Here is a 24,097-nt window from a genome sequence, read left to right on the forward strand (position 1 = left end):
TCATTCAGATGTTTTCACAGCCTTGCAAAAAAAAGTCTAAATGAAGTATTTGAGAGGTTTCTGACAAAGGTCTTATTATACAGCCTACCAGGGTTTGAACCTAAATATAGACAGACATGCTTCAACACTCCTATATGGTAAACTAATAAACATTTAATCAGTTCAAAAGTTAGAAAGCTGAAGCCTCCCCCAAGCTGGCAGAATGCTCAGTTCTTTCCCATGCTGTACAGAAGACCATCTGGTGAGGCAATTTCAACTGAACAATGCACCCTATTATGCAGCCATGTGCTCCACACTGAACCATCTACCTCCTCCACAGCTGCAAAGGAGTATGGAGAGACTTCACATTTAGGTACTCGTGATAACTCCCCCTCAAGCACAGCCATTGTCATAATAGTACCCCAGTCTTCACCTGCTAGAATACTGAGTTATATCTCACCAACAACTTGACTGTTGCTCCCATCATTCAAACATTCCCCAATGTAAAGTTGCCTAAACCAGACCACTTTAAAAATATAGACAACCTGCCTCTGTTTCTGTTACCTCAGACTAAACTGCTAAAAAGCAGATGTCCAATTTGCTACTCTATGCAACCATTGTCCCCTTTCTAATTATTCCATTCTCTTCTATCTGACATGTACAGTCCCAAATTCCAAGTTTTATGCTACTAATCTGGGGAATGCCACACACCCTTGCACATGTGGTTAATGCCTACACAGTGTAAAGTGAAATTTAGCAAAACTCAGTTGCTCATACTCCCCCTGACATTAGTATATCCAACTGAAAAAGTTGACTATTTATGCATGAATAGGAAGAGATTGCTTCTTAATGCCCAAAGTATCATGAACATTCAATTCACTTTGCAGTGTACCAAAGCAGGAGATGAACCACCTGCCCACTAATGCTGGGTAGCATTTATTGGGACTAATTAGTCCCTACAAACATCAGCCACAGCTGTGACTATAGCTCTCATAAACCTACTGCCCAGATACATGCCATTTTACTTCCACCCCAAATTAATAAGAGCATGATCAACTACACATGCAATTGATAACACAGTATGGGTAAAGGTATAAATAGAAATAAAAAAGTCTAGACACTGACAATGAGTGATTAAAATGTTACTCTGTCCAAACCATGATACATCACTTTTGTACTTGTGCTTTCTGTCACATCAAGCCCTCTTGTCCTCTCCCCTCTGAAAGAGATGAGGTAATACATGACTCAAGCATTACAAGTGAATATAACATGAAACCCAGTCCATTTAAATGAGGTTCTTCACCGTGACTCTGCCCTCATGCAAGTGAGCTACCATATGCTGTTCTTTCTTCCTCAAGAGTCATTCCACACTGATCCTCCAGAAACAAACCAAAAGTAAGTTGTAACATAACTGATGTGCCAGCTACTGCCAATTAAACACTTATTATTCTCAACACAGGGAATCCAGCATCAGGAGACTCTTCTCCCTGAATTAGCATGAACTGGGGAGCTAACAGTTGGGTAGTCCTTACACCTTATATCCTGACTCACTGCTCTTCTCTGGCTCTCACTTATAGCCCCCCCAGTCTTCATAGGTATATACTGGGCTATCAGTCTGCAGACTATTACAAGCCTAGGCAACAACCAGAAGTCAGAGTCAAACCCTGTACTTTGTATCTGTGAAGATAAGACCTTAACCATTATATCAACCCTCTACTCTACCAAGTCTCTACCCTCCTTGCCTGGATGAAACATCTATTATGTCAGTATGCTCCCTTGGAAATGCTTGTCTTCTCTGTGGCTCTACCCCCCTTACTCCCTCCATTACTGAGATATCTGGGCAGACACACTGGATGCCTATCTTGAGGTGTTTGATAACTTGCTGTAATAGCCAGTTTATTTTGCTAATGTTACTCTTATGTTCCTTGCTACATGGAAGCATAGCCATGCAGACTTCCTCATGTATTTACCCTGCTCTGACGTAGCAGTCCATGTGCATGAAAAAAAACAAAAAAAAATATCCTTGCTTTCCATACTTTCCTAACTAGTGTTCCAGAGACCAGATTTTGCTGATCCCTGGGCTTTGTCTTGGTTCCTGTGTTTCTCCATTTTCCTTGTTTGGTCAGGAGGAAGTTTCTTTACTCACCAGTGAGAGTGGGGAGTACTGAGCTGCCTGTTTGTCCTTAGAGGAGTGGTTTAAGGCAGTAACTTGTAGTCTATTGGCCATTTTGGGTCATTTCCTGTCTTTCCAGCCCCCTGCTATAAAGCGCGTTTTAGCGCGCTTTAGCGCAAATTAGCGTGATTTAGCGCGGAGTTGCCACTGTTGCACACTAGGGCAGCGCCGGTTAAGCAGGTTTAAACTATTCGGGCTACCTAAAGTCCACTCTTCAAATTTTCCCTTAAACCTACCTTCCTCGAACTATACTACTGTTCTAATCAGCGTATCCTAAAACTAAAAAGATCATCTCTACTTGACTCCAAGTAGACTATTCTCTATCTGTTAAACCTAGCACTTGCTCCTACAGTACTTATTACATTGATACAGCACTCTTGTCATAAATAGTACCCCAAAAAGGCAAACCCCCATTTCTCGGTCACCCACATCCCCGGAATCTCTTTTAAAGTTTTTGTGTCTATTCCTTCTAGCATGTCGAGGGATCAGTTGCTAGTGTCCTCTCCTGCTCAGCTGGTGAACCTGGGAATATTGAGGCAATGTTACAATTGCCACATGTACACAGACAACCCTCTCCTCCTCCCACAAAACACAAATACATGCGAGAGATGCAACTATACAGCCAAACTGGAGGCTGAGCTCTCTCAACATAGGACTGGCAAGACCAGTCAGGAGGAGAAGGTAACCACACACACTTTAGACCTAGTCTCACATAGTACCATCACAACCTCAAATCATACACATAAACACACAAAGACATACTCGGAGGCGCTGATCAAAAATCTACCAAAACAACAGAGGCCACCAAAGCAGACACCCAAACAACCACCACCTCAGAACACAACACCTGCAACACATAGACCTCACAGTCAGAGTGTCAAACAGTCACAGCCCTTAAGGCCAAACACAATGCCAGACACACTAGTCATTGGTGACTCCATAGTCAGACACACTGACGTCCCGCTCACCAGACTGAGTAAGGAGAGAGTTACAGTAAGCTGCCTGTCGGGCGTTAGAATCCGCCACATAACGCAAGCACTCAGGTCTCTCAACAGCAGGTACAAATACGACTCAGTCATTGTCCACGCTGGTGTAAACGACCTGAGACGTACCTCCTTGGACTACATGAAAAGAGACATTGAGGAGCTCTCTGATTATGTAGCCCAGGCAGGTATGACCCTGACCTTGAGCAGTATCCTACCTTCACCGAGAATGATGCCACAATACAGAGATAAGATGATCAGCTTTAACAATTGGCTTAAACTCTGGTGTCATTCAAAGGGGATCCAATCTCTGTCTGCCTGGGATGACATGCTGGACAAGCCACGCTGCCGCAAGGGACGGCTTGCACCTGTCACCCTGGGATTCTGGATATTGGCAAAGGCTCTTGCCACCCCCATAGTGCCTTTTTTAGGCAAGGCTCAAATTCTAAACCTACCACCCTAGAACACAAAAAAGGAAAAAAGTAAGGGTAATGCTGCTCAATGCCAGAAGTCTAAATCTCAAAATGCACGCACTCGAGGCCCTTCTCAGTATGGAGAACATCGATGTCTGTGCTGTGACAGAAACCTGGTTCAAGGCTCCTGAGAGCACCCCAGCACTATCAGGTTTTACCTCATGTCATGCATTCCGGCCCCAAAATCTGGACAATACCAAGAAAGGAGGGGGGTATCCATATTCATCAAGGACACCCACACCTCAAGACTGGTGGCAACACACGATGCATCGGAGACCATCCAGGTGCAATTAACCATAGGCAAGACTGCTCTGCAAATTGTAGCATGTTACAGGCCACCCTCACAAACTCAGGAACCTCACATGGCCTTCCTGAAAACACTGGAGGTGATAAATGTATCACCAAACACCATCATACTAGGTGACTTCAATTACCCTATTATAGACTGGGAACACTACTCAAGCCCAAACACCCTAGCCCAAAAGTTCCTGGAATTCATAAACTCAAATGCCATGGAACAACTAGTCACCATCCCCACAAGAGGAGAAAACATACTTGATCTCATCATCACGAACATGGGAGCACAATGTTCAACACCGGAAGTATACCCCTCACTGGTGAGATCAGATCACAAACTAATCTCGCTGGAGGTCCTCATCCCACCCCCACCTGAAATAAAAAAGACCACAGTAAAGAACTTCTAAAGCCGACTTCACACTTCTAAAGACTAGTGTGGTCTCCTTTAAGGCCCCCGAGCCGGCGTAAAACAGTACTCAAGCCGCTGAATCACTTACAAATGCCTTCTACCAGCACCTGCAGGACTGCATGGATAAGGCAATCCCAAGCAAAACAAAGACTCTTTGTACCAAAGGCAAGCGTCCAGTCTGGTGGACCCCAGCCATAAACAAACTCTACAACAAAAGGAGGAAGCTACTACAAGATAGAGCAAAATCCTTAAAAGGTAAGACACCTTTGATCACTATAAGTAAAAAACTAAGAGCTCTCATAAAATCATCCAAAGCAAATTTTGAGAGAAAAATAGCTAAAGACTCAAAAGACAATCATAAGGCCTTCTTTAGCTATATTAGAAACCTGGGAGGAAACTCCCAGATATGCTCAGAACTAGTTCAAAATGATGTGAAGATTACTGATCCTACAGACATTGCCAACATACTGGCTGACAGGTTCAGTGCAAACTTCTCACCCCCCTCCCCCCCAAAAGGAGAGATTTCTATACCAAACGACTGCAGCCCCCCAAACAAACATCTCTAACGCCCAAGTGAGAACTGCTCTCTCCAAAGCAAAAAACACAGCATCCATGGGACCTGATGGTGTCCCCGGCTGTGTGCTCCATGAACTCAACGAGGAATTAAACCCACAGCTAGGACAGCTGTTTAATCATAGTCTCACCTCTGGATACGTACCCAGGGAGTGGCGCACTGCAACTGTGGTCCCACTTCACAAAGGCGGTGCCTCCACCGACCCTGGAAATTACCGACCCATTAGCTTGACAAGCCTTATCTGCAAAGCCATGGAGAGGATCATAATGGACCTCATAAATAAAGACATAGGAATTTGCAGACTTTGGATCCAACCCAGTTTGGCTTTGTCAAAGGCAGATCATGCCTTTTAAACTTGGTTGACTTTTTCAAACAGTCACCAAAGCCATTGATGAGGGAAAGGCAGTCCATACAGCCTACCTCGATCTGGCGAAGGCCTTCGATACAATACCCCACTCGGTATCATTGAAAAACTCATCAGCTTAAATGTTAACCCATACATCACAAGATGGGTTGCAAACTGGCTGAGTGACAGAACCCACAGGGTCAGAGTTGCTGGTGCCATGTCAGACTCAAAGCCTGTCACAAGTGGTGTCCCACAGGGCTCAGTCCTGGGCCCACTCTTGTTTGGCATCTACTTTTCCAAGTACAAGCAAACACAGGAGGGTTATGGCTGACTAAGTTTGCAGATGACTGCAAACTGGGTGCCATAGTCGAAAACACATCTGACACAGATATCCTTCAGAAGGGTCTCACAGAAACGGATAACTGGTGCCAGAGCCATGGCCTAAAGTTAAATGCCAAAAAATGCATAGTCATACCCTTCGGGAAAAACAAGGTTACCCCTAGCTACCATATAGGTGGCAAACCACTGAGCACAGAAGAAGTTATCAGGGACCTGGGGACCCAGGTTGACAGTAGCCTGTCATTCGACACCCATGTAGCTAAAGTAGTTAGGAAGACCTTCTACATTGCCCACCTTATCATGAAGGGATTCACATCTAGATCAAGGGAGGTCATAGTCTCCCTATACTCATCACTCATCAGACCAATGATTGAGTACAATGCCCCATTCGGAATGTATCTGACCCGACACTTGCAGCAGCTGGAGAGGCCACAAAAGTTCCTCGCCAAAAGGATAAAGGGTCTCAAAAATCTGTCCTATGCTGCCCGACTGAAAGAACTCCAGCTCTATTCAGTCGCTTACCGCTTGCTCAGAGGTGACCTTTGCCTGACATACAAGGCCATGTCAACCCAGATTTGATGAATATGCTTCACCTCAAAAAATCTAGATCCGTCAGAGCCACAAGGGCGGGAGACTTAAACCTCGATATGACTATTAATAGGACGTGCTGGAGGGATAGATTCATCACCCAAAGACTCCCTATGCTGTGGAACAAAATCCCGGTATATGTGAGGCAGAGCACCTCGCTGGCCTTGTTCAAGAGAAATCTTGACCAATGGATGGGAGATCGCAGATATACCCCAGGGATTACCTCAGTGTCACTACTAGACAGAGGCACAGCAAAATAATGGGTATAATTCCCCATACTAAAGGGGTGGCGTAAGCCACAAAACTATGGGCTAGGCTTGTAAATGCCCTCGGGCAGATAGCCTAGTATGAACCTATGAACCTATGTCTCTTCCTTCCTTTCTAGGCTATGCTGTGAAGACTTGCTGCTGTTTTCATTTGCTGAATAAAGTGCTTGGGCATCTGGCAATGATTTGAGTGTCACTGTCTCTCTTGTCTATTACCACCACTGCTAGCTGGGCAGAATAAGTCTCCAAGGACAACAATGCTATCTGTTTTAATACTGCTCAACCTCCATGATATGTGGTGTCTTAATTGTATGATCACTACAAGAAGTCCTGTCTAGCAGAGTAGGGGGATACAGACTTGGTAGGGTAGTGACCTTATGTCATCCACTGGATAGCCAGCTGGTTCACAGATAGGACCCAGGAAGTTAGAATTAAGGAGTCCACCTCTACTGGGACAGCTCCTTTTTGGCATTTACGTTTCTAAAGTCAAAGCTATGGTCAATGGCTAACTAAATTTTCAGATGATTGAAAATCAAGAGCTGTCATTGAATTCTACACCGATCCAAATGTTCACCAGAAAGAGCTGACACAGACAAATAACTGGTGTCAGAACCACTGCATAAAACAAAATGCCAAGAAATGCATAACAGTAAGTCATCTACCCCTGGTAACTGTCATACTAACAACACATCACTAAGAGTTGTCCTAGTACTCCTAGACTTGGGGACACACATAGTAGTCTAGCCTTTGACCATCATGCATCTAGAAATTATTCTACGTTGTGCAACTCCTAAACTTATTCTACGTTGTGCAACTCCTAAACTTATTCTACGTTGTGCAACTCCTAAACTTATTCTACGTTGTGCAACTCCTAAACTTATTCTACGTTGTACAACTCCTAAACTTATTCTACGTTGTGCAACTCCTAAACTTATTCTACGTTGTGCAACTCCTAAACTTATTCTACGTTGTACAACTCCTAAACTTATTCTACGTTGTACAACTCCTAAACTTATTCTACGTTGTACAACTACTAAACTTATTCTACGTTGTACAACTCCTAAACTTATTCTACGTTGTGCAACTCCTAAACTTATTCTACGTAGTGCAACTCCTAAACTCCTCCTACTTCCTTTCTCATAGTTATTCTCCATTGTATTAACTGCCAATAAATGTGAATGTATCTTGCAGCTTTCTCCTATAACTGTATTAACTGACAACAAATATTGTAGTGTACATGGAGCTTCCTCTCCTTACCAGAAAGGCTCATCCAGACTCTGCTACACTTTGCTGTGAAGGAAAGGTTAGTTTGCTGTTATTTTTTGTATTTCTGTATTGCCTTTCTATATTTTGAATACTGTAGTTTGTTTTCTTTACCTTGTGTTTTGCTTGCATTCTGTTTAACAGCATATTAAAACTTCAAAAGAGACCACAGCTCTCTCTGTTCTGAGTCAGGCAGAATTTTTCCCCTCCCTCCCACCCATTTAAGTTGTTTTGTTAAATACCACTGTCTTTCTAGTTGCCCGCCTCTTATGTTAATCTGACCATATATCTCATTTCTCTCTACCTTCACTGGCTTATGTGAGTAATCACAAAACCATCACTTTTGAAATCCCACCCCTTCAATTATTTAAATTTATTGGCCATCCTACAGTATTTCATAGTACCAAAATACAAAAGTAACCACCCCTTTCAGTCCATCTTGCTGTTTTAAAAATAGTAACTCTCCACTAAACCTTAACTTTTAAACAGGTAAAACTCAAGTTACCTACTTTCATATCTAACTTCTCTAGTGCACACTGCAGAGTGCATTCTTTTCAATCTTACCTTTAAGCATCCCTGTTACTAGCACTTTCTCTAATACCTAAAAAGATCATCTCTACTTGACTCCAAGTAGACTTTTCTCTATCTGTTAAACCTAGCACTTGCTCCTACAGTACTTATTACCTTGATACGGCACTCTTATAGATAGCACCCCAAAAGGCAAACCCCCATTTCTCGGTCACCACGTCCCCGGAATCTCTTTTAAAGTTTTTGTCTAGTCCTTCTAGCATGTCGAGGATCAGTTGCTAGTGTCCTCTCCTGCTCAGCTGGTGAACCTGGGAATATTGAGGCAATGTTACAATTGCCTCATGTACACAGACAACCCTCTCCTCCTCCCACAAAACACAAATACATGTGAGAGATGCAACTATACGGCCAAACTGGAGGCTGAGCTCTCTCAACATAGGACTGGCAAGACCAGTCAGGAGGAGAAGGTTACCACACACACTATAGACCCAGTCTCACATAGTACCATCACAACCTCAAATCATACACATAAACACACAAAGACATACTCGGCTCTGATCAAAATCTACCAAAACAGCAGAGGCCACCAAAGCAGACACCCAAACAACCACCACCTCAGAACACAACACCTGCAACACATAGACCTCACAGTCAGAGTGTCAAACAGTCACAGCCCTTAAGGCCAAACACAATGCCAGACACACTAGTCATTGGTGACTCCATAGTCAGACACACTGACGTCCCGCTCACCAGACTGAGTAAGGAGAAGGTCACAGTAAGCTGCCTGTCGGGCGCTAGAATCCGCCACATAACGCAAGCACTCAGGTCTCTCAACAGCAGGTACAAATATGACTCAGTCATTGTCCATGCTGGTGTAAACGACCTGAGACGCACCTCCTTGGACTACATGAAAAGAGACATTGAGGAGCTCTCTGATTATGTAGCCCAGGCAGGTATGACCCTGACCTTGAGCAGTATCCTACCTTCACCAAGAATGATGCCACAATACAGAGATAAGATGATCAGCTTTAACAATTGGCTTAAACTCTGGTGTCATTCAAAGGGGATCCAATGTCTGTCTGCCTGGGATGACATGCTGGACAAGCCACGCTGCTTCAAGGGACGGCTTGCACCTGTCACCCTGGGATTCCGGATATTGGCAAAGGCTCTTGCCACCCCATAGTGCCTTTTTAGGCAAGGCTCAAATTCTAAACCTACCACCCTAGAACACAAAAAGGAAAAAACTAAGGGTAATGCTGCTCAATGCCAGAAGTCTAAATCTCAAAATGCACGCACTCGAGGCCCTTCTCAGTATGGAGAACATCGATGTCTGTGCAGTGACAGAAACCTGGTTCAAGGCTCCTGAGAGCACCCCAGCACTATCAGGTTTTACCTCTTATCATGCGTTCCGCCCCAAAATCCGGACAATACCAAGAAAGGAGGGGGTATCCATATTCATCAAAGACACCCACACCTCAAGACTGGTGGCAACGCACGATGCATCGGAGACCATCCAGGTGCAATTAACCATAGGCAAGACTGCTCTGCAAATTGTAGCATGTTACAGGCCACCCTCACAAACTCAGGAACCTCACATGGCCTTCCTGAAAACACTAGAGGGGATAAATGTATCACCAAACACCATCATACTAGGTGACTTCAATTACCCTAATATAGACTGGGAACACTACTCAAGCCCAAACACCCTAGCCCAAAAGTTCCTGGAATTCATAAACTCAAATGCCATGGAACAACTAGTCACCATCCCCACAAGAGGAGAAAACATACTTGATCTCATCATCACGAACATGGGAGCACAATGTTCAACACCGAAGTATACCCTCACTGGTGAGGTCAGATCACAAAGTAATCTCGCTGGAGGTGCTCAGCCCACCCCGCCTGAAATAAAAAAGACCGCAGTAAAGAACTTCTAGCAACCCGACTTCACACTTCTAAAGACTAGTGTAGTCTCCTTTAAGGCCCCGCCGACGGAAAACAGTACTCAAGCCGCTGAATCACTTACAAATGCCTTCTACCAGCACCTGCAGGACTGCATGGATAAGGCAATCCCAAGCAAAACAAAGACTCTTTGTACCAAAGGCAAGCGTCCACTCTGGTGGACCCCAGCCATAAACAAACTCTACAACAAAAGGAGGAAGCTACTACAAGATAGAGCAAAATCCTTAAAAGGTAAGACACCCTTGATCACTATAAGTAAAACTAAGAGCTCTCATAAAATCATCCAAAGCAAATTTTGAGAGAAAAATAGCTAAAGACTCAAAAGACAATCATAAGGCCTTCTTTAGCTATGTTAGAAACCTGGGAGGAAACTCCCAGATATGCTCAGAACTAGTTCAAAATGATGTGAAGATTACTGATCCTACAGACATTGCCAACATACTGGCTGACAGGTTCAGTGCAAACTTCTCCCCTCCCCAAAAGGAGAGATATCTATACCAAGCGATTGCAGCCCCCCAAACATCTCCAATGCCCAAGTGAGAACTGCTCTCTCCAAAGCAAAAAACACAGCATCCATGGGACCTGATGGTGTCCCCGGCTGTGTGCTCCACGAACTCAACGAGGAATTAAACCCACAGCTAGGACAGCTGTTTAATCATAGTCTTACCTCTGGATACGTCCAGGAGTGGTGCACTGCAACTGTGGTCCCACTTCACAAAGGCGGTGCCTCCACCGACCCTGGAAATTACCGGCCCATTAGCTTGACAAGTCTTATCTGCAAAGCCATGGAGAGGATCATAATGGACCTCATAAATAAAGACATAGGGAATTTGCAGACTTTGGATCCATCCCAGTTTGGCTTTGTCAAAGGCAGATCATGCCTTCTAAACTTGGTTGACTTTTTCGAAACAGTCACCAAAGCCATTGATGAGGGAAAGGCAGTCCATACAGCCTACCTCGATCTGGCGAAGGCCTTTGATACAATACCCCACTCGGGTATCATTGAAAAACTCATCAGCTTAAATGTTAACCCATACATCACAAGATGGGTTGCAAACTGGCTGAGTGACAGAACCCACAGGGTCAGAGTTGCTGGCGCCATGTCAGACTCAAAGCCTGTCACAAGTGGTGTACCACAGGGCTCAGTCCTGGGCCCACTCTTGTTTGGCATCTACTTTTCCGAAGTACAAGCAAACACAGGAGGGTTATGGCTGACAAAGTTTGCAGATGACTGCAAACTGTGCTCCATAGTAGAAAACACATCTGACACAGATATCCTTCAGAAGGGTCTCACAGAAACGGATAACTGGTGCCAGAGCCATGGCCTAAAGTTAAATGCCAAAAAATGCATAGTCATACCCTTCGGGAAAAACAAGGTTACCCCTAGCTACCAAATAGGTGGCAATCCACTGAGTACTGAAGAAGTTATCAGGGACCTGGGGACCCAGGTTGATTGTAGTCTGTCATTCGACACCCATGTAGCTAAAGTAGTTAGGAAGACCTTCTACATTGCCCACCTTATCATGAAGGGATTCTCATCTAGATCAAGGGAGGTCATAGTCTCCCTATACTCATCACTCATCAGACCAATGATTGAGTACAATGCCCCATTCGGAATGTATCTGACCCGACACTTGCAGCAGCTGGAGAGGCCACAAAAGTTCCTCACCAAAAGGATAAAGGGTCTCAAACATCTGTCCTATGCTGCCCGACTGAAAGAACTCCAGCTCTATTCAGTCGCCACCGCTTGCTCAGAGGTGACCTTTGCCTAACATACAAGGCCATGTCAAACCCAGATTTGATGAATATGCTTCACCTCAAAAAATCTAGATCCGTCAGAGCCACAAGGGCGGAGACTTAAACCTCGACACGGCTATTAATAGGACGTGCTGGAGGGATAGATTCATCACCCAAAGACTCCTATGCTGTGGAATAAAATCCCGGTATATGTGAGGCAGAGCACCTCGCTGGCCTTGTTCAAGAGAAATCTTGACCAATGGATGGGAGATCGCAGATATACCCCAGGGATTACCTCAGTGTCACTGCTCAACAGAGGCACAGCAAAATAATGGGTATAGTTCCCCATACTAAAGGGGTGGCGTAAGCCACAAAACTATGGGCTAGGCTTGTAAATGCCCTCGGGCAGATAGCCTAGTATGAACCTATGAACCTATGAACCTAATTGTATAAACTATCAATATTATTCATATTTCTTGTACTAACTGCTCAAAGTTTGTATATACTTTCTTGTACTAGCTGATAAAATAATTTTGAATGTACTTGGAGCTTTTCTTTCTGGGCCTCCATTGAAAAAGGGCTCAATATGGCCCAATGGACTTTCCCGATTAACAAACTGCAAATAAATAAATAAAATAAATAAATAAATAAAACTTATAAACAAATTTATGTCATCTAGGTCCAAGGAAGTCACTGTTACACTGTGACTGGCATTCAACAGACATATGATTGAGTGCAATGCCCCCTTTGGTATGTACCTAACCAGGCATATCCAAAAATTAGCAAGCCCACAGAGGTTCCTCACTAAAAGAGTTCAGGATATAAGTAATGCATGCTATGCAGACCACCTCAAGGCCCTATCACATATTCTGCCACCTACAGGCTGTTGAGGAGATATCTATGCATTTCATGGAAGGCATTGTCAGACCCTACCCTGATGGACCTCCTGCATATCCGCAAAAATAAACAGCACCAGAATTATCCTTTCTAAAGACTTAAACCTTGCCTATGATATAAATAGGACCTGATGGAGATACAGGTATGTATCCCAGAGACTACCCCTTCTCTGGAATAGGCTCTCCATCCATGTGAAACAGAGTTCCTCCCTAACCCAATTCAAATGTAACTTATACAAGTGGATGGGGAAAAGGAAATTCATCCCTGGTGTGGCACCTATGGAGACAGGCAGCAAGTGAATAGCTTGTCTCCCAGGTCCCTGTTTGTAAATGTTTCATCTCGCAAGCTCTGCTTACACTTATTAAGGTACAAGAACTTGTCAGAGATTTGGGATGCATTGCTAGGTTTAAAATGGCCCTTGTGGTCATTAGCTTAGCATGAACCTATGAATATTTTTATCACGTTTTTGGTTCCAATGTTCTTTACATTGCGTATTTTGTACAGAAGCCATTATTTGAATGGAAGGAGTAGAACTTGTGTGTACTACATGGCGAGGTCTGGAAGCACTTCAAACTGCTGGACTTTTTCTATACATTTTGTGCACATGGGAGTCCAACATTTTTGAAACATCTGTAACTGACAGCAGATATTTATGAATATAGCCCTCCAAATCATAATTTTACTCTCCTCTGATTCTGCATTTCATCCAATGTAGCTGCTTGTTAGTCTATCCAGCAGTCCTCTTCAGTGCAGCAGACCTGCATAAAGTACTGCAGTCAGTAGCTCTTCTTCTTTTTTGTCATCCATTTCAAACAAGCCTCTCAACTTCTTTGCTCAAGAATACTGTACAAAACCAGAAAATAACAATGTGACAAAGGCCCCAAATCAGGGATACTTGTTAAATATTGCTCTAATTCACTTAAAAAGTTAATAGAACAGGGTTTGCATCAACATGCATTTTCTAATAAGATATTACTCCACTGTCTGGCATTACTGACTGACTGTAACTTTCAATAATATACCAGAAAATCATTTTTGATGAGGGACAGAACATAGTTATGTGGCAAAATCAAGGATGTTCAGCAAATTCAGGAGCAGTAGAGAGGTATGCATTCAGGGCAGCCATCATTTCTCTCATCATTACAGTTCGTGAACCTTTATTCCCTGTGTGCTGCTTTCCATCTGCCATTCTTAATCTGAACAAAGATCATCAAACAAGTAAACAGAAAGCTGAGTATAGTTTACAAAAGTTACTCCTTCAAGCTATTCTCAAGGTACACCCCCATGCATACTGTCTGCAAAATAAGAATTGCATTGTTATAGAATCCAAAGATGTCTGTGATGGCTTGCATAATAGGAATACCGAAAATTCATAAGTCTCTGACCAAACCACCCTTCAGACCCATCATCTCAGGTTCAAAGTCAAAAACATATAACATAGGAGTAACGATCGATAGATGGACGAAACATATTTATACACATGTACCATTCATCATCAAAGACTCATGGGATTTCTTGAGTAAACTCAGTCCTGACAAATGGACAGAACAATGTACATTCATCACCATTGATGTATGTGACTTATTTTCATGTATTCCTAAGGACGAGGGACTAGAGAGATTTGCCAGGAGTCTTAGAAAGTTTTCTACATTGACCTGGGATAAAATAAATCTAATCATGGATATGATGAGCCTAGTGTTGGATCACAATTATCTTACTTTCGAGGGTGAATTTTTCAGACAAAGCAAGGGAGTTGCTATGGGCGCATCTTGTGCCCCCATATTTGCAAACTTGGTTATGTCTGATTGGGAGAATGAATTCATTACCAACTGTGCATTCTCCAGCTACATCACCTTCTATGTAAGATTTCTGGACGATATATTCATTCTGTGGAAGGGACCCAACGAGACAATACCACAATTTATTGAATACATCAACGGAACTACCAATTTTTTGAAATTTACCTATGAAACAAATAACTCAGGTATTTCATATTTGGATGTGTTCATAGGTTCCAATGAGGAAGGTTTTACATCCAAGATACATAGAAAAAGCACATTCTCTAATGATTATCTATTTTTTGGAAGTGAACATCCACCACACATTTTCAAAAATATTATGAAGGGACAGTGCATTAGATGTGCCAGAATGTCATCAACTAGAGAATTCATGGAAGGAGAAATGGTTCTGTTAGCAGATTTATTTGAAAGGAGAGGATATCCCAGCAACATGATTAGTGACACCATTGAATTTGTCAAATCCCAATGGGGAATAAAATACAAACCACTGCTAGGTCTTGATAAAGAGATGAACGCTAACTTGCAGAAAGCAAATATGGGTAGAGTGTGTGTTCTGACCTATACCCTCACAGCACCAAGATTAAGGACATTATAAAGAAATATTGGGACATTATCACAGTATCAGATGTCAACAAAAATATACTGGGTGAGGAACCTAAGATAGTATACAAAACTGGTCCCAACATAAAAGATTACTGGAACATTCCAAGTTAGGGAAAGGCAGAAACAATAATAAAGACAAGGTTTTCACCAGAAAGTGCGGAAGATGCAAACAATGTACACATATAAACACCAACAGTGATATTGTTTTGAATGACATTAATCACAGTAAAATTAGGAGCATAGGTGGAAATTGCAGCACCAAGCACATAGTATATTTAGCTCTGTGCAAAATGTCCAGCCTATTATATAGGCAAAACAGAAAGAGAGTTAAAGAAACGTATTTATGAGCATTATTATAAAATTAGGAAAATGGATAGTAAAATGCCTATACAGACACATCAAGGAATATGGTGAGGGACACACATTCTCCTTTATGATAATAGATGAGGTGAAGGAAATTCCTTTTGGAGGGATTGGAAAACAAGACTGGCCTGTAAAGAAAGCAAGTGGCAGATTTTAACTGATTCCACCAGGAATCCAGGTATTAACGATTTTATAAGTATAAAACCATTTTTAATTCTTGATATATAATATTTTTATGGCTGCAATATTTGATGAAATGTAAGTACACATAGTGAATTTAATTCATGTTTTAGTATTTCAATCACAATACCATATGAATAATTATTTTTAGTGACTTTTAAAATCAATATTTATAATTATATATACATTTGTATTTACTTTTGGTATGTATATACATAAATCACCTAGATTTATATGTTTTTTATATAGGTCCAATATTAGTTATGTTACAAATGGAGTACTGCTTCTTTAAATTGAGTAACAAAGTTTTGGCCAAAACTGTTTTTAAATGAGTTAATTAAATGTTTTGCACTAGTTCTGATGACGTCTGCGATGGTGCAGATGAAAGCGCTCAACTAGTGCTTAAGGAATGCTATCGTTGTAATAAAGGATTTATTTTCAGTCTACAGCGCCTTTTTGGCTTCCTATGAGTTTGGAACTTCTGAGTTTGTTTACATAGCAATTGTGCTAGTGCTTCATTTGCTTCCTGCAAGTCTGGAACTATTGAGTTTGCCAAGGGAAGCTTCTCGTGTTTTTCTAACTACAAAGTATTGGATTGGGTTTTCTCTACCACAAGCTAAACGGATAGTCAGGACTTCCTGAGCAACCAGGCATTTGCTCTACAACATTTCATCAGCTTTACAAACATTCTAAGGTACTTTTTTATGGTTGTTGTGGTCTCCCCACACAGACTGTTGTGAGTTGTGTTCAAGTTACTTTGCATCATTTGGAAGAGTTACAGGAATGTATATGCCTGGGATATAAACAGATTTAGTCCTACTTTACTTTTGAACTTCTAAACATCAGTGTATAACAGTGTATGAGTTTGGAACTTCTGAGTTTGTTTACATAGCAATTGTGCTAGTGCTTCATTTGCTTCCTGCAAGTCTGGAACTATTGAGTTTGCAAAGGGAAGCTTCTTGTGTTTTTCTAACTACAAAGTATTGGATTGGGTTTTCTCTACCACAAGCTAAACGGATAGTCAGGACTTCCTGAGCAACCAGGCATTTGCTCTACAACATTTCATCAGCTTTACAAACATTCTAAGGTACTTTTTATGCTTGTTGTGGTCTCCCACACAGACTGTTGTGAGTTGTGTTCAAGTTACTTTGCATCATTTGGAAGAGTTATAGGAATGTATATGCCTGGGATATAAACAGATTTAGTCCTACTTTACTTTTGAACTGCTAAACATCAGTGTGTAACAGTCTTTTTGTTACACTTTAGTTCAACATCTTGCCAATTCGGCGAAGCAGTGAGGTTTCTGTGGATTTAAAAGGAGTGTTTTTTCATCTTTTTTTCGTTCTGTTTTATCAGTGACATAATTCAAGTTTCATATATCCGTGTCATTTTTTGAACTTTAGTAGCTATCCCAGCTACGGTCCACCACTAGTCTATCTGCAGGACCTGATTATATTTTATCAGTTGTTTGTTCTTGCACAACCTTATTAGTTGCCTTACAGTGATGGCGGAAGCAGTGGTTGGGCGGCCGGCTGTATTGGATGGTGAAGAAATTCTACTTTTAAGGGCTGAAGTAGCCAGATTACACCAAGATGTCAGCAAGCTCACGGAATTAGTCACTTCGATTGTTAAATCTACACATATTAACGGTAAACATGAACGAACATCTTCCCACAAGGACATACCCAGGATTCAGGATAACAGCGAGAATGACTTGATATTGACAGTGGATACCAATGTTGAAATACCCAATGGACAGGGGTGTTTAAATCAAACAGGGTCATCACACAGAACGGGCAATATAGATATGAACCCAAGGGGCGTTGATGACCTATCGATACCTGAAAAGGACTTTACCTTCGATTTCAGCTTTTTCACAGTAGAGCTGAAATGGACTATAGAGGGGCCAAGCCAAACATGCACCCCCAAAAACCTATTCTGCTATGGCATGTATGCCAAATACTAAAACTCAATGTACTATACCTAGTAATTCTAACTTGTTACACAATTAAAATACTGTGAGAAACAAGAGAGTTACACAAGGAAAACATGTTGATAATAATTATTCCACGTTTAATAAGTTTCTCAAAATGATTATGCTTTTGATCCATCACACTCTAATGAAATGTTTCAACATCATGATAATGTTATTAACAAAAATATGGGGATGATGATCAAAATGAATCCATCAAAAGTAGTATATACAAAATGGGAAACATTTTAATACAAATACAGAATATTAAAGTTGATAAAGCTTATTTGAAGCAATGCATTAATTGAAGGTAGTTCCCAAAGGGATTAGGTTTTTCAAACTACCTATGGGCCTAGAATACAATGAGAGTACAATTTCAGCTTTCAACAGTTTGTTTGACGATTTTGGCATTTGTTATATGAATTTGTTATTGAAGTGTTACGAGGATAAGTTGAATGTACTCATTGATGAAGTAGAGCATGTTAATGAATTTATTTTATGTAACCCTGCATTTGAACAGTGGTATGATTTATACCACAAACAATTCCAAATGGCAGAAACCACAGCGGAAAATATTTTCCGAAGGAAAAACAAAAAATTAGAGCGTGATATGGAGCTATACAGAACTTGTAAGGTATATGTTTGGCCACAAGATAGGAAAGAAAGATTAGATGAAGGATATACACATGTAAGAGGTAGAAGACAGGTGGACAGACAGGAAAATTTTCAGGAGGAAGACACCATCAAAATTATGGAAAAACAAATTACCAGAGCAGCAGAAAATACAAGTAAAATCCAGAGTTTGTCAGTTTAGAACGACAGTTGGAGGTTTTACTGTCTCTCCTCCTGCCATTTTAGTTCCCTCTAGAGAGATTGACGTGGTCCCATCTCCTTTCAACATCAACAATGAAAATTCAAATAATGGACATGATGAAACTGTGAAAATAGACATACAGGAGGTAGATACATCAGAATTAGAAAAGAAAAACCTAGTATCACGCACTATAAAGGCTTCAACGTGTACAACTACACAGATGTCCCTATTCATGAAGAATTATGTTCCCTTTTATGCAAAGGAACCAAATTCATCCCTACACAGAAATTCAATCTAGTAGATCATATCAAAGAAATCAAATTATATAGTCGCAGACTTAACCTGGCTCTACTATTTGAAAAAGGAAAGGATGATGAGGCCACATACATACCCACTGAATTAAAAAGAAAAAGTACATTTATACCTCAGTACAATTCACAAGTGAATGTATTTGAACAAATGATATGTAAAGAACTGTATCTACTCAACCATGAAATCACAAGAGAATATCGGAAAAAACAGGAATTAACAAAAGATAACATCTCCATAGAAGAAAGAGCGGTACTGAATGAATATATGTATAAAAAAGACGTAAGAATAATGAAACCCGACAAGGGGAGGGGCAGTTATTTATCCCCAAAAGATTATATCACTGAGATATACCATATTTTATACCATTCTGGGAATTACCAACAGGTTTCAATCAATCAAATTAACCAAGGTTTTAGAAGAATTGACATAGCTTTGGAAGAATACTTTATTGATAACCGCATCACAGAAGAAGTATATAGGTTTCTAAAAGTGGATCATCCAGTGATGGCTTGCATAATAGGAATACCGAAAATTCATAAGTCTCTGACCAAACCACCCTTCAGACCCATCATCTCAGGTTCAAAGTCAAAACATATAACATAGGAGTAACGATCGATAGATGGACGAAACATATTTATACACATGTACCATTCATCATCAAAGACTCATGGGATTTCTTGAGTAAACTCAGTCCTGACAAATGGACAGAACAATGTACATTCATCACCATTGATGTATGTGACTTATTTTCATGTATTCCTAAGGACGAGGGACTAGAGAGATTTGCCAGGAGTCTTAGAAAGTTTTCTACATTGACCTGGGATAAAATAAATCTAATCATGGATATGATGGGCCTAGTGTTGGATCACAATTATCTTACTTTCGAGGGTGAATTTTTCAGACAAAGCAAGGGAGTTGCTATGGGTGCATCTTGTGCCCCCATATTTGCAAACTTGGTTATGTCTGATTGGGAGAATGAATTCATTACCAACTGTGCATTCTCCAGCTACATCACCTTCTACGTAAGATTTCTGGACGATATATTCATTCTGTGGAAGGGACCCAACGAGACAATACCACAATTTATTGAATACATCAACGAAACTACCAATTTTTGAAATTTACCTATGAAACAAATAACTCAGGTATTTCATATTTGGATGTGTTCATAGGTTCCAATGAGGAAGGTTTTACATCCAAGATACATAGAAAAGCACATTCTCTAATGATTATCTATTTTTGGTAGTGAACATCCACCACACATTTTCAAAAATATTATGAAGGGACAGTGCATTAGATGTGCCAGAATGTCATCAACTAGAGAATTCATGGAAGGAGAAATGGTTCTGTTAGCAGATTTATTTGAAAGGAGAGGATATCCCAGCAACATGATTAGTGACACCATTGAATTTGTCAAATCCCAATGGGGAATAAAATACAAACCACTGCTAGGTCTTGATAAAGAGATTAACGCCAACTTGCAGAAAGCAAATATGGGTAGAGTGTGTGTTCTGACCTATACCCCTCACAGCACCAAGATTAAGGACATTATAAAGAAATATTGGGACATTATCACAGTATCAGATGTCAACAAAAATATACTGGGTGAGGAACCTAAGATAGTATACAAAACTGGTCCCAACATAAAAAGATTACTGGAACATTCCAAGTTAGGGAAAGGCAGAAACAATAATAAAGACAAGGTTTTCACCAGAAAGTGCGGAAGATGCAAACAATGTACACATATAAACACCAACAGTGATATTGTTTTGAATGACATTAATCACAGTAAAATTAGGAGCATAGGTGGAAATTGCAGCACCAAGCACATAGTATATTTAGCTCTGTGCAAAATGTCCAGCCTATTATATAGGCAAAACAGAAAGAGAGTTAAAGAAACGTATTTATGAGCATTATTATAAAATTAGGAAAATGGATAGTAAAATGCCCTATACAGACACATCAAGGAATATGGTGAGGGACACACATTCTCCTTTATGATAATAGATGAGGTGAAGGAAATTCCTTTTGGAGGGATTGGAAAACAAGACTGGCCTGTAAAGAAAGCAAGTGGCAGATTTTAACTGATTCCACCAGGAATCCAGGTATTAACGATTTTATAAGTATAAAACCATTTTTAATTCTTGATATATAATATTTTTATGGCTGCAATATTTGATGAAATGTAAGTACACATAGTGAATTTAATTCATGTTTTAGTATTTCAATCACAATACCATATGAATAATTATTTTTAGTGACTTTTAAAATCAATATTTATAATTATATATACATTTGTATTTACTTTTGGTATGTATATACATAAATCACCTAGATTTATATGTTTTTTATATAGGTCCAATATTAGTTATGTTACAAATGGAGTACTGCTTCTTTAAATTGAGTAACAAAGTTTTGGCGCCAAAAACTGTTTTTAAATGAGTTAATTAAATGTTTTGCACTAGTTCTGATGACGTCTGCGATGGTGCAGATGAAAGCGCTCAACTAGTGCTTAAGGAATGCTATCGTTGTAATAAAGGATTTATTTTCAGTCTACAGCGCCTTTTTGGCTTCCTATGAGTTTGGAACTTCTGAGTTTGTTTACATAGCAATTGTGCTAGTGCTTCATTTGCTTCCTGCAAGTCTGGAACTATTGAGTTTGCCAAGGGAAGCTTCTCGTGTTTTTCTAACTACAAAGTATTGGATTGGGTTTTCTACCACAAGCTAAACGGATAGTCAGGACTTCCTGAGCAACCAGGCATTTGCTCTACAACATTTCATCAGCTTTTACAAACATTCTAAGGTACTTTTTTATGGTTGTTGTGGTCTCCCCACACAGACTGTTGTGAGTTGTGTTCAAGTTACTTTGCATCATTTGGAAGAGTTACAGGAATGTATATGCCTGGGATATAAACAGATTTAGTCCTACTTTACTTTTGAACTTCTAAACATCAGTGTATAACAGTGTATGAGTTTGGAACTTCTGAGTTTGTTTACATAGCAATTGTGCTAGTGCTTCATTTGCTTCCTGCAAGTCTGGAACTATTGAGTTTGCAAAGGGAAGCTTCTTGTGTTTTTCTAACTACAAAGTATTGGATTGGGTTTTCTACCACAAGCTAAACGGATAGTCAGGACTTCCTGAGCAACCAGGCATTTGCTCTACAACATTTCATCAGCTTTTACAAACATTCTAAGGTACTTTTTTATGCTTGTTGTGGTCTCCCCACACAGACTGTTGTGAGTTGTGTTCAAGTTACTTTGCATCATTTGGAAGAGTTATAGGAATGTATATGCCTGGGATATAAACAGATTTAGTCCTACTTTACTTTTGAACTGCTAAACATCAGTGTGTAACAGTCTTTTTGTTACACTTTAGTTCAACATCTTGCCAATTCGGCGAAGCAGTGAGGTTTCTGTGGATTTAAAAGGAGTGTTTTTCATCTTTTTTTCGTTCTGTTTTATCAGTGACATAATTCAAGTTTCATATATCCGTGTCATTTTTTGAACTTTAGTAGCTATCCCAGCTACGGTCCACCACTAGTCTATCTGCAGGATCTGATTATATTTTATCTCTGTCATGAATGCTGACCTGCATGGCTCTCAACCTCCAAGTACAAAAAGTCTGGACAAAATCAAAAATAATGGGGGCACAAAGCCCCAAGAATAGGGATAGATTTTGAATATTGCTCTTATAAACTTACAAAGTTGTTTGAATAAGATATTTTGTGTTACCATACATTTTATGAAGATATGAAGCCCGAAACTCAAATGGCTGTCATTACTTAATGAATTCAGTCTTCACTGAGTTGCCACAAAAATAAAACAAACACAAATTTTATGATAAAAAGGCCAAAAATATGAGGCAAAAATCTAGACATTCTTCAAAATTCTGGACAGTTGAGAGGTATCCTGACCTGTTAATTTTACTTGCTCATTGTACCAATTATTCTATTGTTTTTGTAGGTTATTACGATTTTGACATCAGCAGATAAGATATTTTGCACATTTTTAGATGTGCACAGAAATTAGACTTTAGTTTTAATATATTTACCACCTGGATTTCATGTTTTTTACATGTTATTAATTGACTCTGGTATGTCACAGGAGTTAAACTGTAAGTGATAACATTGGTGAAGTGTCCTAGTGAAAGGCATGTGGTATCAGGTCTATCATGCCTTTACCTGTATTTGGGTAGTTCTTGCATATTCAGGGTTAAAATAAATATAGTTTCCTAAAGCATGGACATTTTACTACTGTATCAGTTATGTGTCCACTTACAACAGATAACGTTCTGAGGACCACTAACTCAGGAAACAAAATCAATAAAGTCTAGTGTAGCTATCAGGTAGCATGTAAGTATCAGCATGATTAACCGAGGACCACATGTATGAGAAACCAAAGTGCAAAGAGCTCTACCGTCAAAAGCACCTGGGAGTTCTGGCTGGAAAACCATTTCTACATTCATAAAAAGATACAGTTACTTGATACAATGTATATATTCAGCTGGTTTATGAAGAACTTTGAATAGCTACATCCTATGAGATAAAAACTTTCATACACACTGGATGATAGTTTTAGTAACTTTTTTTTACTAGTAGCTTTAAAAAGAAATTTAGCTGTTAAAATATAATGGTGATGTGTATCATTCAACTGCTTTTATAAAATATGGAAGATTATGTCACAGTATTGCTGCTTTCCTGAATTTATATCATTATCATGGAGAAAGTGGCTAAAGCTTCAGTAACTAATAAGAACTGAACTGCTTTAGAAATATTGTTTTAAGCACAAGTACACAAAGTTGCAACACAAACACATAAGCAAGCACTTATGCACAACCGCGCACATACACACCCACACACACACACACACACACACACACACACACACACACACACACACACACACACACACACACACACACACACATTCTTTGTGTTCTAAATACCTATTTCTAGGTCAGCAAATAATCTGATTATGATTCTGTCATGATAAATTTCTCTTTCTGAGTTGCATTAATCCTCTCATCCTGTGATACAGAAATTGACGTAAAAAAATTAAATAGATTAACAAAGGTACTGTGAGAAGATGCAGTAATATGAATTATTTAATTGATCCTTTAGCACAGCAGGGATTAAAGATAAGTTATTAATAGCAAGTAGAAAGGCATAAAAGCAAAACGTGTCTTTGTGACCTCACACAGTCTGCTGAGAGGTACTGCTGCAGGGAATGTGACTGACACGTCA

The 24,097-nt window shown here is 40.2% G+C and overlaps 1 protein-coding gene across 1 annotated transcript in view; it reads right to left on the minus strand.

Moving 5' to 3' along the window:
- The window catches only part of LOC122790048 (gamma-aminobutyric acid receptor subunit gamma-4-like), a 3,058,882-nt gene that overhangs the window by 243,915 nt on the left and 2,790,870 nt on the right, over window positions 1–24,097 (minus strand). The window lies entirely within an intron of this gene.

This window comes from Protopterus annectens, chromosome 15.part0 (genome assembly GCF_019279795.1).
Source record: "Protopterus annectens isolate FY-2018-M chromosome 15.part0, PAN1.0, whole genome shotgun sequence".
Taxonomy (NCBI): Eukaryota; Metazoa; Chordata; order Ceratodontiformes; family Protopteridae; genus Protopterus; species Protopterus annectens.